Source organism: Phascolarctos cinereus, unplaced genomic scaffold (assembly GCF_003287225.1).
Source record: "Phascolarctos cinereus isolate Bilbo 61053 unplaced genomic scaffold, phaCin_HiC Scaffold_9;HRSCAF=440, whole genome shotgun sequence".
Classification (NCBI taxonomy): domain Eukaryota; kingdom Metazoa; phylum Chordata; class Mammalia; order Diprotodontia; family Phascolarctidae; genus Phascolarctos; species Phascolarctos cinereus.
Window position 1 is genome coordinate 227,791,653 of NW_027556402.1, and position 15,029 is coordinate 227,806,681.

Consider the following 15,029-nt stretch of genomic DNA (forward strand, 5'->3'; position numbering starts at 1 on the left):
CCCACATCTAATCCTGACAGCCAAGACCTGTCAGTTTCACCTTTGAACATCTCTCCTCTGATACTGCTACCACCCGGGTACAGGCCCTCATCACCTCCTACCTGGCATGATTGCAACAGTCTGCTGGTGAGTCTGCCTGCCTCAAGTCTCTCCCCACTCCAACCCATCCTTCAATTAGTCATCACAGTTATTTTCCTAAACATGAGTTCAGCCACATCACCCTCCTTTCCACTCAATAAACTCCACTGGCTCCCTACTGATTCCAGGATCAAATACAAAATGCTCTGTTTGGCATTCAAAGCCTTTCACAAGCCAGCCCCCTCCTAACTTTCCAGTCTTCTTACACCTTACACACTGCCACATACTCTTGCATCCAGTAACTCTGGCCTCCTGGCTCTTCCTCAAACAAGACATTCTATCTCTCAGCTTTGAGCCTTTTCCCCGTCCTTGGAATGCTCTCCCTCTTCATCTCTGCCTCCTGGATTCCCTGGCTTCCTTGAAGACCTAATTAAAGTCCCATCTTTTACAGGAAGCCTTTCCCAACTCCTCTTACATCTAGTGCCTTCCCTCTTTTAATTATTTCCTATTCATCCTGTATATATCCTGCTTGTTTGTCCACATTTGTTTGCTTGCTGTCTCTCCTACTAGATTGTGAGCTCTTCAAGGGCAAGAACTGTCTTTTGCCTTTTTTTTTTCTTCACCCAAGCAGCTTAGCACAGTGCCTGGGATATAGTAAGCACTTTAGGAAATGTTTGTTGATGGACTTACTGACATTGAGGGACATTTAATGCAAACATCATTTGATTCAGTATCTTTCAAATAATGCCTCCTACTCTTAACTTGAAACAAAAGAAAAAAACAAAACAAAACAGAAATTAAGACCATTTCTCACCTGGTTGTGATCCTCAAGAGATTTATTTCTGCCTGGGTCTACTTTGACTCCTGGAGCTAACTGTACTGAGAAAAGAACCTGACTATATTGTATATCACTCCTGTACCAAAGTCAGTTCAATTCATTTCCACAAACTTAAGTAACATGTATACTCTGCACAAAACTGTGAGGCCATTTAGTGACCACACCAGTCACATATAACCCACCCAGGAAAAATGGCATTCAATGTGCCCTCAAATAAACCTTGTAACTTGCTAGATGAAAACTATAGATGTAATTAAGATGAATTCAGTTGTTGGGGAAGACTCTAGGACATTGTCTTATAGTAGTCAGGGAAGACAAAGACACCTATATACAGTAGCTTCCTATTTTAGCTAATCATTCTTGCTAACTAGCTCTGAATTTGGTTATTGCTATGCTACTGGAGTTCAATGGCTATTAAGATGTAAACATAACTCATTTGAAAATTACAGAATATTCAAAATTTTGGTGCCTATGGGCAAAACATTGGCTGCCACTACCCCAGTTGCAGCTATGATTATGTTCAAGGCACTGATAAGAAGCTATTCAGTATGGAAGAAAGAGCAGTAGCCTAGGAATTAAGAGGTCTCATTTCTATTTTAATTAATTCAGTTATTTTTTTTCTATGACTTGGTTTCCTCATCTAGAATTTAGGACTAAGGTGTCTAACAACTGTCATAGAAATTCTGGGGGAATCAAATGAGATAACATGCATGAAAGTACTTTGAAAAGTCTAATGTGCAAGAAATACTATCACTCTTAAAATGTCCATTGTCCATTGATGCTTTGTAAACCAAATCATATCTTACATGCGGAATGGGGAAAGAAATTTGTTACGTTTTTTGAAACGCATCTTTAATTGATTTTATTTTATTAAGGTGAGTTTTCATATACCAGAATTGCTCAAAGCAGGACAGCCATGTGATCAGGACTGTGGTCTAATTGCCAAGTCAGTTCAGAAGTGCCTCCACAGACAGGTCCCTTGTTCCTGGCCCCCTTGGCTTTCTGGCAATATCATTTAGATACCTAGAGTTATGCCACAGCCCAACTTTAGTTGTCTTACCTGCAGGGGCAAAGGAAATCTGGACTTCCTGAGATGTAGCTCTGCCCTCCTCACTCTCACCCCACTTGACAGCAAGGACTGTTTTCATTTTACCTCAGCAGCCCCATCGTATGGCAGCGTCTTCTACACAGTGCATACTTAATCAATGTTGGCTGTATTGAATTAATACTGACTCAAAGCTATTGATTTCAGACTTAGAAGATAATTCTATTTAATCCTGTATATTACCATTTCCAACTTAATTTGTTGGTCTTTTATGACTATATCATTTTTTAAACAAATTCCTCTAAAAAGTTTTTAATATACCATTCTTGTTTCTCAGGGGACATGAGTCAAAGAGAAATTAATTATAGCCATAGTTGAAGAAGTTGTCTTAGTATCTCAAGATAGATTTCTGAAACATTAGAGATTAATTACTTGACAAATGAATAAATGAAAGACAACACATTTATCAAGTGCTTACCATATACCAGGCCATTTGCTAAGCATTGCGGATACAAATACAAGCAACCAAAACTATCCTTGTCCTCAAAGAGCTTACATTCAAATAAGATAACATATATAAGGGAGCTAGCAAGGAGGTATGGCCCCCTATGCACAGTTTGGAAATGGCTGGGAGTGAGCAAAGACTTGGTTCTAGGTTAGATAAATGAAAGCCAACCTATCAGAGGCCACATCCCTGGAGGAAGTCCAAGGTTCAGGTGGGAAAGAGACACGTAGAGCGGTCAGAAAGCAGGCAGCATGATTTAGAAATGACCTGACAGTGACTTGGAAGCCTTGGTGCTGTTCATGTATACAACCCTACATATGAAAAGGTAACACTGTGAGACCATTGAATTTGAAGCCGAGACTCTGCTACTAGCTTAACTGTGACCTGGCCAATTCTTTGGACCCAACTCTCTTCCCCTCTTAACTTAGAGGGGAATTATCCTTTCGTCTACTCTAAGCCTAGTCTACATAACATAGCCATGTGAGTGGGAAGTCATTGTTATTTACTTATTTATTGGATGTATGTATATGTCTTGAGTCCTCAAGTAGATAGTAAATTCCTTTTGGTCAAGGACTGAGTCTTAAATTTCTCTTCTATACTTCTCTTGTGAGAAGTATGGAGTAGTAGATAATGTTCTGACCTTGGAATTAAATGGAGGGCCTGACTTTAGTAGATATGTGGCTAAAGGCAAGTCAATGAAATTCTTTGAGGGGGGCAGCTAGGTGGCGCAGTGGATAGAGTGCTGACCCTGAAGTCAGGAGGACCTGAGTTCAAATCCAGCCTCAGACCAAACACTTGACATTTACTAGCTGTGTGACCCTGGGCAAGTCACATAACCCCAGCTGCCAAAAAGAAAAAAAAAAAAGAAATTCTTTGAGACTTCATATTCTAATCTATAAATTGGGGCTAACACCTATATTATCAATCTCACAGGTTTCCTCTAAGCCTCCAACAAGTTAATGTATAGGAAGCTGGTGGACCAATTGTAGGGGTTGACCATCCAATCATACATCATTGTCTGGACAAGAGACATTTGTCATTCACTATTCCTGTACAAGCGTGACTCTGGGCAAGTCACTTAACACTGTTTGCCTCAGTTTCCTCATCTGTAAAATGAGCTAGAGAAGGAAATGGCAAACCACTCTAATATCTTTGCTAAGAAAATCCCAAATGGGGTTGTAAAGAGTCAGATGTAACTGAAACAACTGAAAAACAACAAACTCCTGTGCAATGTCATTCACAAACAGTAGTATTAAGAGGATCTCACCCTCTGGAATACCTCTTGGACTTAGCCTCTATTCTAGATTTCTTCCACGATGGTGGCAAGCACTTTTGGTATGTATGCATGGCCTTTTTTAAATGCCTCCGTTGATACTCATAATCAGAGAATCATCAAAAAATTATTTCCATAATCACATATTTCAAGTAATATTGTGTTTTTTCTAACATGTATGGGAAACACTATGTTATAGAATTGTTAAGGTGGTATTTTGCTTTGTTGAATCAATTCTTTTAAAAGGAAACAAACTACAAGCACAGCGGTAGGATCTTATATTCTTTACACTTTTCATCCAAATGGATAATTATAAAGATGTGCTGTTCTATGGAATGCCCTTTACACAAGTCTGCCTCTTCTCTTCTGATGCTTTCTATCAAGGATGACCCCAATGTACTGTGTACATTATTGTTATATTTTGTGTAAATGAATGGAAAAGTAGGCAACTGACTCCATATTTATTGATATTTTCTCCACCACTTTTTTAGGGGGAGTGGGGAAATAAGATCTGAATTTTTTTTCACTGCTTGGATATCTTCCCTTCCTTCAAACATCTTGAAAATCTATTGCTCAGCAAGCTCAAAATTGCATCACCTGCAATATTGGTCTCTTTAGTCTATTCTAGCCCCTTCCCAGATTTGTGTATTTTTTCACAACCACTTAAACTTCTTCAGGGATCCCATCTGGAACTATGATGGGAAGATGCAGATGTGGTAGCCCCAGCATCCTTGGTGGTGAAAAGTCAATATCTGTATAAAAATATTTTATAACAAAGGCAAATGCCTATTCTTTCAAATCAGAAGGAACAGATCTCTGGCAGAGCCCTTCTCAGAGACCAAAAACATTTTAGATTCTCATTGTAATCAGGCTCTTCATTCTGAAGTATAAACGTCAGGATCATAGCATTTATGATTAGAAACTGTGATAGGAATAATATAAGTCATGCGGACCAGGTTAGTTTCTCATGAAAAGGTATTAAAACTATCCTCAAGATTTCATTAGCTCAGGGACTAGAGGGTAAGGCTGTTGATGTAGGCTTCTTGTTGACTTACTTACAAAAAGGCCAGCATATGAGAAATCAGCTGCTACTCCTTTGGGCCTGTGATACGCAGACCAGAATAGCCAACAGAGAGACAATTAAACTCTCCCCTATTAAATCAATGTATCCTTGCTGAATGTCCTTTCTCTCTTATGGCTAATGAACCTCCTTTTGTTAACTGTTAGTCAGACTGGAAGATCTCATTTTGTTCCTATTCTAAAAATGAAGTACCAGACCCATCCAATTCAGGCCTAGCCTTCAAAAGACACCTATATAGCCCAAGTCTCTTGTTTTATGAAGGAAAATAAAGCCTAGAGGAGTAGAATGACTTACCTAAGACCATACAAGTAATAAGAAGCAGAGCTGAGATTTAAACCCAAGTCCTTTGGTGGCAAATCTAGCACTCTTAGCATTGTGCCACACCACTGCTCATTTTCTGTATATACTGCAATATTAATCCCTCTCATAGAATATATGAAAGGGGACTAAATTTGGAGTCAGTTATGATCCTACGAATGTCAAAGCTAGAATGGACTTCAGAAGGCATGTAGCCCAACCACCTCATTTTCATCAAAGAGGAAAATAGAGGTGAAGTGGTTTGCCCAGGCTTATAGTAAACTGAGACTAAAGCCCAGGTCTCCCGGCTCCAAGGACCAGCCAAGTGCTTTTTGTATGAGGCCATAATTCTCCAAACACTGAAAAGGATTTTCTCAGACAATATCTGAAGGAGCCATCTCCCTAGTGCATGCCTGGCAGGAGCTAAGATGGTGTTATAATGAGATGATTAATCTTGTTGAGAGAATTCAGATGGCAGAAGAGCTATTCTGGAGGCCTACATGGCCCACTTGGAACCACAACTAATTCATTTCTTTCTGTTTGTTACTATTTTGGCCAGTTCACTGAGGTCACTAAAGAGAGGCTCTTCCCAGGAGTGTGTGTTTCTTTCCATGATGGAAAAAACAAGTGTACTCATCACACCACACTCAGTGCATCCCTGATAACAAATGTAATTTAGTTGAAAGGTGTGATTTGAGAACAAAGGAGTAGCGTCATCTAAAACTGCTCATATCTATCTTGGAGTGTAGTAAAAGGGGCACTGTGTTCAGGGTTAGAAGATACAGAATTTTTAAGTTGGGGATGGGAGGTAGAGACTTCAGTCACTAACAAGTCCAACCCACATCAAAAAAATAATAATAATAATAATTCCCCTATGGCATAATTGAGAAGTTGTCCCCCAGTCTTAGCTTGAAGACCTCTGGTAAGGGGAAGACCCACTACCACCTGAGATGGCCAATTCCTCTTTGGGATAGATTGCCTTGTTGGGAAATTTTTCCTGATTCCAAGTATGAATCTGCTTGCCTCTTCCACCTACTGTTGCTAAAGTTGCTCTCTGGAACCAAAGAGAATTTGGAAGTTATCTGCATAGTCAAGGTGGGCTGGGGCTGGCACTTGAATGTGCCAAGAAAAATGTGGCTAGAAATTTGGAGAGCTTTCTTTGACCCTACACCTGGCACACAGCTGAGTCTTATGGCCCCAACTCCCAGGGCCTCCTTCTGTATGAAGAGCTTTGACTACACCTCTCTAAAGATGGAAATGACTCTCTAGTATCTCAGAGACATTCACAGGTGTCTCCCCTATTCAGCAAGAATGTTTCTCCATCTCTACCTCCCATCAATTAATCAACAAGCATTTTATTAAGTGCCTGCTATGTCCTAGGTACAGGAGATACAAACACAAAAGTGAAATGGATCTTACCCTCAAAGAACTTATGTCCTCTCTCAGCACAGTGCCTGGAACCTAGTAGGTGCTTAGATAAATGTTTATTGATTGAGACAACATATATATTCACATATGTATATACACATACACATATGTATGTGTGTGTGTGTATATATATATATATATATATATATATATATATATATATATACATATACACCTATGCATGTATATTAAAAATCTACAAAATAAGTTTGATGGTTGTTGTTTAATCATTTCCAACTCTCTGTGACTCCATTTGGGGTTTTCTTGGCAGAGATACTTACCATTTCCTTCTCCTGATCATTTTACAGATGAGGAAATTGAAGCAAACAGGGTTAAGTAACTTGCCCAGGGCCACACAGCTGGTAAGCATCTGAGGACAGATTTTAACTCAGGTCTTCCTAACTCCAGGCCAGCAGTCTATCCACTGTACCACCTAACTGCTCTTAATAAGTTTGGTAAGGATAGATATTAGGACACAGGAGGATCAGGAAAGGCTTCTTATAAAAAGTGATGTTTGAGCTGAGCTATGAAGGAAACCAGGCATTCTGAAATGCAGAAGTGGAAATGGAGTACTTCCCAAGTGTGGAGACAGACAGGACAAAGGAACAGGGATGCCAATTTTATGAGGGATAAACAGCAAGGAAGTTGAATATTTCTTTATTGTTAATAAAGATCTTATAAAGCTCTGGTATACATAATTGGAACCTTCCAGTATCTGAGTTCATATCTGAGCACTGCTTTTCACAGTGTAGTAGGAAGAGCATACACAAGGAAATTGAGGTACAAAACTCAAGCGGCTTATCACTGGTCATTAGGCTAGATTATGGCCAAGTCAGCTAAAGAAGCCCAGCCTCCTAGCTCATCAACATTTCTTAGATCACAAAGGCTTCTCATTAGTTGTTCTCCATCTCCACAGAGGATCAAACAAGAGAAAATGAACATAATAAATTGCATCAAGAGAACAATAACATCAAGAGAGACATTGGGAGAATTTCTTGGTTGTAAATATGATGAAAGCCTAGAATTCGTTCCCAGTGGAGGCTGTAAGATTTCCAATGTAAAAGACAGACATGAGATTAAAAACTAATTTGTCAGAGTCAAGTCAAATAATACGTATTATGGGACTTTCCCAATGAAGAAACCCATGACCTAAAGAATTAGTCTATGAGTTGTTGTTTTGCCTTTGTTTTTAAAATTCCCTTTCCTCAGACATATATGAACTGATGTAAAGTGAGCAGAACCAAGAGAACATTGTACACAGTGACAGCAATATCATACAATAAAGAACTGTGAATGACTTACCTATTCTCAGTAATACGATGAGCCAAGACAATTCTTGAGGACTCATGATGAAAAATGCTATCCACTGCCAGAGAAGAGTCTGAATGCAGAAGAAAGCATACTATTTTTACTTTGTTTGGTTTTCTTGGGGTTTTTGGGCTTGTGTTTTCTTTTTCTTCTTTTAAATTTTTGGTTGTTCTTGCTTATTATTCATTGAAAACACAAAGCAGATATCACCATCATCACCGTCATGGACATCATTTTATTTGATTCTTATTGTCTTAATCCGGTTTAGGCCTCATAGAAGGGTGGTAACAAGTGTGTCCTCCACCTGCCAACAGGAGGTTTACCAGATTATTCAAGTAATCTTATTGCAACTAGGCTAAGAGAATAAGTATAAATGATACAATCAAAGCAATGAACAGACATTCTTTCAATGACTTCTATGATTAGAAACTTACTCACCTGTCTTTATGACCACTGCTTTCTTTGAACCTGTTGATAGAGCCAAAAAGGTCTACTCCTTGTCTTCTGTACATCCAACAAAATTCAGCAAGCATTTATAAATTACCTACTATGTAGGCAGCAATAATCAGTCATTAGGAATAAATTAGGACAGATCAAATAGACCATGATGAAGTGGTACAACGGAAACGGCCTAGAGTGAAGAAAATCTGGGTTCAAATCAATCTCAGACCAGCTATGTCATCTAACCTCCATCTCCCTCACTTTCCTCATCTGCAAAATGGGGATTATGGAAGCAACAAACATGAGCCTGGACAGATTTTGGGAGATAGTGGAGAATAGAATGGCCTGGCATGCTATGGTCCATGGGGTCACAAAAAGTCATACACAACTCAACAACAACAACAACAAAATGGGGATATTAATTACCACCTTCCTCCCAGAGTTGTTGTAAGGACCAAATGAGAAGATATTTGTAAGGTGCTTTGTCAGCCTTAATACATTCTATAAATGTTAGTTGTTGCTATTGTTATTCCTGTCTCTATATTTTTGTTCAAGTTGTGTCCGTGGAATGCCATCCCTGCCCTTCCTCAGCCTATACCAAATGTTACTCATTCTCCAAGGTGTGACTCAGTCCTATTGGTTTCTCTGGCTTCCTTTAAGTCCTAACTGAAATCCTATCTTTTATAGGAAAGCTTTCCCAACCCCTCTTAATTCTAGTGTCTTCCTTCTATTAATTATTTCCTATTTATCATATAGAAATCTTTTTGATGTACATATACACATGTACATATATATACATATTATATATATATATATGTGTGTGTGTATGTATGTATGTACACACACACACACACACATACACACACACATATATATATTTGTTTTCTTGTTGTCTCCCCCATTAGATTGTGAGCTCCTTTAAGGGCAGGGGCTGTCTTTTGCCTCTTTTTGCATCCCCAGCACTTAGCACAGTTTGGCTTGTGTTTGCTTTCACAACATGACTAATATGGAAATGTATTTTGCATAACTGCACATGTATAACCTATATCAAATTGCTTGCCTTCTCAATGATGGAGGGGGGAGATATTCTGGAACTCAAAATTCAAAAAAAATGTTAAAAATTGTTTTACTTGTAATTGGGAAAAAATAAAATATTAAATATCTCAACAACAACAATAACAAAGATTCCCTTTCCTCTGCATACAGTGACAAAAGCATTGTGACCTTGGACAAGTCAGTTAACTTCTCCACGACTGAGTTTTCTCATCTGTAAAATGAAGGGGTGGAATTCGATAGCCTCTAGGTTCCCTGCCCTCTGCATAGCTATGATCCTTTGATTCTATGATCTTGGCCTACTGAAACAGAGCAGCCACAGTGCGGTGAAACAGGCCTAACTCTAGTCAACAACCACATGAGGTGAGGAGTGTAAACATTCACTCAACAGATATTTGTTCCATGCATACCAGACAGTGGTGGAGACAAAGTTCAAAGAAGGCCCAGTCCCTGCCCTCCTGGAACTTTTTGTCTTAGTAAGATTGATGAGTGGAGGCAATCTTAGACACTGTGATAGGAGTAATATCTGTCACGTACACTAGGTCTCTGTGCAATGTCTCATTCTGCATCACGTAACTATAGCTATCCAAAAAGAGAGAGATGCTTTAAGAGGACCAAGTAGAAAGGAAAGTTATGCTGTGCAGCGTTTTTGTTGTGAATATAAATGCAACTTGTTTGACAGAGCGTCCTGTTGAGCCATCTGGGCTTGTCTGCATTGCCCAGAGAACCACCCTCAAGATATCTCCAGTTTTTTTGGTTTAAGAGAATTGCTTATTATTACAACAATGTAACACTTGCTCAGTTTCCTTTTAAGGGTGATTATGACTTAAAAGAGCTTGTCACTGCTTCATCAGCTTGAGAGCAGAAGAGGAACAGATTTGCTTAAAGAACAGAAAGGAATTACTCAGCAGAGAAGCAGCTTTGTGTGGTACAGGTTGCTCCTGAAAAGATCAAGGACATAAATACCTACTGTCCGGAGTCATGAATTTCCCTTAGCACATGGGTTGTTCTTACTCATGTTCCTCCTTGTAGCTTTCTGTAGGTATATCTGCCTACTCTTCTCTATGGTTACTGTGTATATTAGTGGGAGATCATGACCCGTGTTTATGTATGGCCCATGATGTATTGATAATTCCCACATATACTTTAAATTGAGTAACTGTGATAATTCTTATTGCCTTTGCCTTATCATTAAGAAAATATTTGGTGTTTGAGATAAAAAAAAAAGAGAGACAAATGGAATCAGAGACAGAGACAAAGATAGACAAAAACAAAGAGACAGAGACAGAATAGCAGTGCTCTGCTGTTGAAAAAACCATCTCCCTAAATACATATGTGGAAGGAGAAGAGACAGTTCTAGTACGTTTATTATTATTTTCCTCACTCGTTCCCTAACTGTCAAAGATCATTTCTTTATGGCATCAATGTGGCTGTTTCTAGCAATTCCCAACACCCTCACTTTTCAAACTCCAATCTTTTAAATTTACCACTTCTACTCTGTTGTGAACTAAGAAATAAGACAGCCTAGGAAACTAGATACACTTAGAAAATGAGTGTAAAGTCAACATCAAAGGTTCTGAGTAAGGATTGGAGGTCTCTGCTAAGGAAACAAATACATGGGCTTTAGTGACATTTAACTATCTGAGATACTTCTGTGTGTGTTCATGAACACACATGACTATCAGGAGGTTATTAGACATAAATACACATTCCCACTGACACTCTCCCTATCTGTTACCAAAGTAAAAATGCCCCATTTTATGTATCGTAGAATTTTTCCTCCTAAGTTACCCCATTCTTCCCTTCCTTCTACAGAACAGTAACATTCAATAAGAGGGTTTCAGTCCTGTTCAAGAGAACCCAAGAAATTCTTCCATTAAATTTTATTTCTGCATTACTACAACTGCAAAAAAACACCTACATTAATTTCCTTTATTTAATTTTGACTGTCCTTGCTATAACCTATATGTATACACTAGCACTTTTTAAAAAATACATTAAATGCAAAATTATACACCATGAAAACAAAATTGGATGCTGACAACTGCTGGAAAATGACATTTCAGCTATTCTCTATTAAGGGGCATAAAATATTCTGGGAAAATACTCATACCCCAAAAATGATGCATTGAAAACATTCTGCTGAAAATTTATGAAAATGAACTTCTCATAGGGGCTGCCTCCTGTGGCTAGAGGAAAAAATAAACAAGGAGAGTAATGGAGAGATGAAATTGTACTCTGGGAGTGAAGGAAAATTACAAATGCAGAAACAACTATAATATTTCAACTTTGTCCTCTCTGCAAGTAGCCCTGAGGCAGAGCCACAACAGTGGAATGTACTCCCGGATCATCTCAGTATGTCTGGTATCTCTATAGTGTTTTAAGGTGTATAAAGTGATTCAATTGATAGATAGATAGATAGATAGATAGATAGATAGATAGATAGATAGATAGATAGATAGATAGATAGACAGATAGACAGATAGATAGATGGATAATGCTATTGAATCTTCATCCTTGTAACGCAGGTAATGCTTGTTGCTGTTCAGTCACGTCTGACTCTTTGTGACCCTATTTGGGTTTTCTTGGCAAAGATTTCCTTCTCCAGCTCATTTTACAAATGAGGAACCTGAGGCAAACAGGGTTAAGTGACTTGCCTAGGGTCACACAGCTAGTAAGTGTCTAAGGCCAGATTTGAACTCATGAAGATGAGTCTTCCTGATTCCAAGCCCAGTGTGCTATCCACTGTACCATGAAGCTGTCCCTCCCTCTTGAAACTACCCCCAATTTATCCTGTATATATCATGTGTATGTGTGTGTTTGTGTACATACATACACATATATGTACATGTGTATCTCCAACCCAGCCAATTAGTTGGTTTTCAGATCCTGGGGTCCACCTAAATCACATTTTTAACTGGCTACTATAACACAATATACCAAGATTATTAGGAAGACATTTAATTCTTTGTATGAATTATCAAGACAATATCTGATTATTATTAAATATTAAAATGAAAGACATAGACTATCCAGCTCTTGTATCTATTACTTGCATATCCTTACACAGCACCTTATCTCTGTGCAGGGATGTGCCGAAGCTAGCTCATCCTGCTCCAGAGAGCTATGGTTAAATTTTCAGTGTGAGTACTTTTACACCTTGGAAATCAGCAAACACTATAATTCAGAGCTTGATTTATTATTTTGCTGATTGTCTAGACTTAAGGAAGAGATGAAGAAAATGTTAATAGTATAGATTGAACTTAAAAGTGTGTTATATATATAGAACAGCTAGTTGGGCCTGGAATCAAGAAAACTCATCTTTGTGAGTTCAAATCCAGCTTCAGATACTTACTAGCTATGTGACTCTGGGCAAGTCACTTAACCCTGTTTGCCTCAGTCTCCTCATCTGTAAAATGAGCTAGAGAAGGAAATGGTAAACCACTCTAGCATATTTGCCAAGAAAACCCCAAATGGGATCATGAAGAGTTGAATATGACGTAAAAAAATGAACATTATGTTATATATACATTTTTCCCAGAAAACTGGTTGTTAAACATTCACTAGCACAGCTTTGCCTCTTATACCCCATTCTCCTTACTGTACAACAAGGTGGTTGGACTACATGATATTTAAAGTCTCTGATAGCTCTAAATTCATGTTCTAATAATCTTTACATATGAAGGATTGATTGTGGAGCTGTAAAAAGGGATCTAGTACCTTTGTGGCATTGTCAAATGATAAGCAAATATACTACAAGAGATGAATTTGTGGAATATTAGGGTCACCAGTGGTGAGCCAGAGTTATAACTAGGACTGGTCAAAAGTCCATGCCTTTGAACCTAGAATACAGTGACATTAAATGTCTCATTGATGTAACCCCATTCTAAGGTTATGACACTGTCTTGGTAATGGTAGACACTGACGAAGATGGCCTACTTCTTATGTGTTCAGTGTCCTACCCTGGCCAAGGCCACAGTCTGGTCCCTGAAAGAAAATTCAGAGCCCACAGCCTTCCTCTCACATCATGTCTGACTAGAGCCCTCAAGCTCAATTCACACTTCTGGCTGTCCCATTAAGTTCCACATTCACCTTCCCATGATTTATCACTACCTTTCCAAACACAGATATAGTATAATCAGTCAATTAACAAGCATTTATTAAGGGCTGTGCCAGGCATAAATAAGAACTGAAAATAGTCCCTGTCCTCAAGGAGCTTAGATTTTAATGGAGGAAGCCAATATACAAGGGAGAGGGAAGAAGGGAGACAAACACAGAGGGAGGGTATGGAGCATGGCAGAGACAGTCCAAATTGCAGCCTAAGAAAGGAGACATAACTGGTAGTCTAAACACCCTCCTTAAAGAGAATATTCAGGGAGAAGCCATCCAATCAGAGGAAGCAGCTGCAAGTAAGAAGGGTACTTTGGGGTGTTTTTTTTATTAATTTATTATTTATTTTTAGTTTCCAACATTCATTTCCATTAGGTTTTGAATTTTAAATTTTCTTCTCCTCCCTCCCCTTCCTCCTCTCCAAGACAGCATGAAATCTGATATAGGCTCTACATATACATTCCTATTAAACATATTTTCACATTAGTCATGTTGTAAAGAATGGGTAGAACCATGAGAAAGAAGAAACAAAACAACAACAACCACAACAGAAAAGAAAGCAAATAGTATACTTCTATCTGTATTCAGACTGCACACTTCTTTCTCTGGATGTGGACAGCATTTTCCATCATGAGTCTTTTGGAGTTGCCTTAGATCCTTGAATTGCTGAGAAGAGCCAAGTCTATGAAAGTGAGTCATCTCACAACATGGCTGTTACCACGTACAATGTTCTCCTGGTTCTGCTCATTTCACTCAGCATCAGCTCACATAAGTCCTTCTAGGTTTTTCTGAAGCCTGCTAGTTCATCATTTCTTATAGCACAAGAGTATTCTATTACATTCATATACCACAATTTGTTCAGCCATTCCCCAATTGATGGGCATCTTCTCAATTTCTAATTCTAATTCTAAATTTCACCACAAAAAGAGCTGCTATAAATATTTTTGTACATGTGGGTCCTTTTCCCATTTTCATGAACTCTTTGGGATACAGACATAGAAGTGCTATTGCCGGGTCAAAGAGAGGAAGGTACTTTCAGTGGGTGAATTCCAGGGCTAGAGTGAGCTTCTCTGATGAAAAAGTTTCTGGGCCGTAGCAGAGGAAGTCAAGTATATGCCCTGGACAGGAAGATCAATACCTCCAGAGCTATCCCTCTAACTAACAGGATACGTGATGGGGCCACGCACCTACCCTCTGAAGAATTCTGCAGTAACAATGTGGTCTACTTGTCTTTCCAGAAGACAACCTTCTCTACAAGCTATGGTTTCCACCAAAGGATTTCTTTTTCCATCATGCACTCACCCTGCATAATACAGTACTCACAGTTAATGACTATCTGGGAGAGCTGAAAACCACTCAAGCTGACTTGCAGTGACTCTGCAAGCAGCCAAAGCAATTTGCAAACATGAAGGACGTCCATCACCCTCACACTTGGACTGGGGATTTGGGCCACCACGCATTCCTGACTCAAACCAGTCTGCATGTAGTGCACGCACAGATGACAAATGCCTCAGGCAAGAAGACAAACAGCATGTAATTAGATACTCACAGAAGCAGTTACCCTGGATTCCA

At 38.9% G+C, this 15,029-nt stretch overlaps 1 protein-coding gene across 6 annotated transcripts in view; it reads right to left on the reverse strand.

Moving 5' to 3' along the window:
* Positions 1-15,029, reverse strand: part of LOC110192608 (uncharacterized) — a 208,567-nt gene that overhangs the window by 162,739 nt on the left and 30,799 nt on the right. For 5 of the 6 annotated variants that reach the window (XM_078148297.1, XM_078148294.1, XM_078148298.1 and 2 more), the window contains one exon: positions 7,848-8,157. The exons of the other annotated variant lie outside the window; for it this stretch is intronic. The gene's annotated coding sequence lies outside the window, so the exon portion shown is untranslated. The remainder of the gene's footprint in view (positions 1-7,847; positions 8,158-15,029) is intronic. 6 annotated transcript variants of the gene reach the window in all.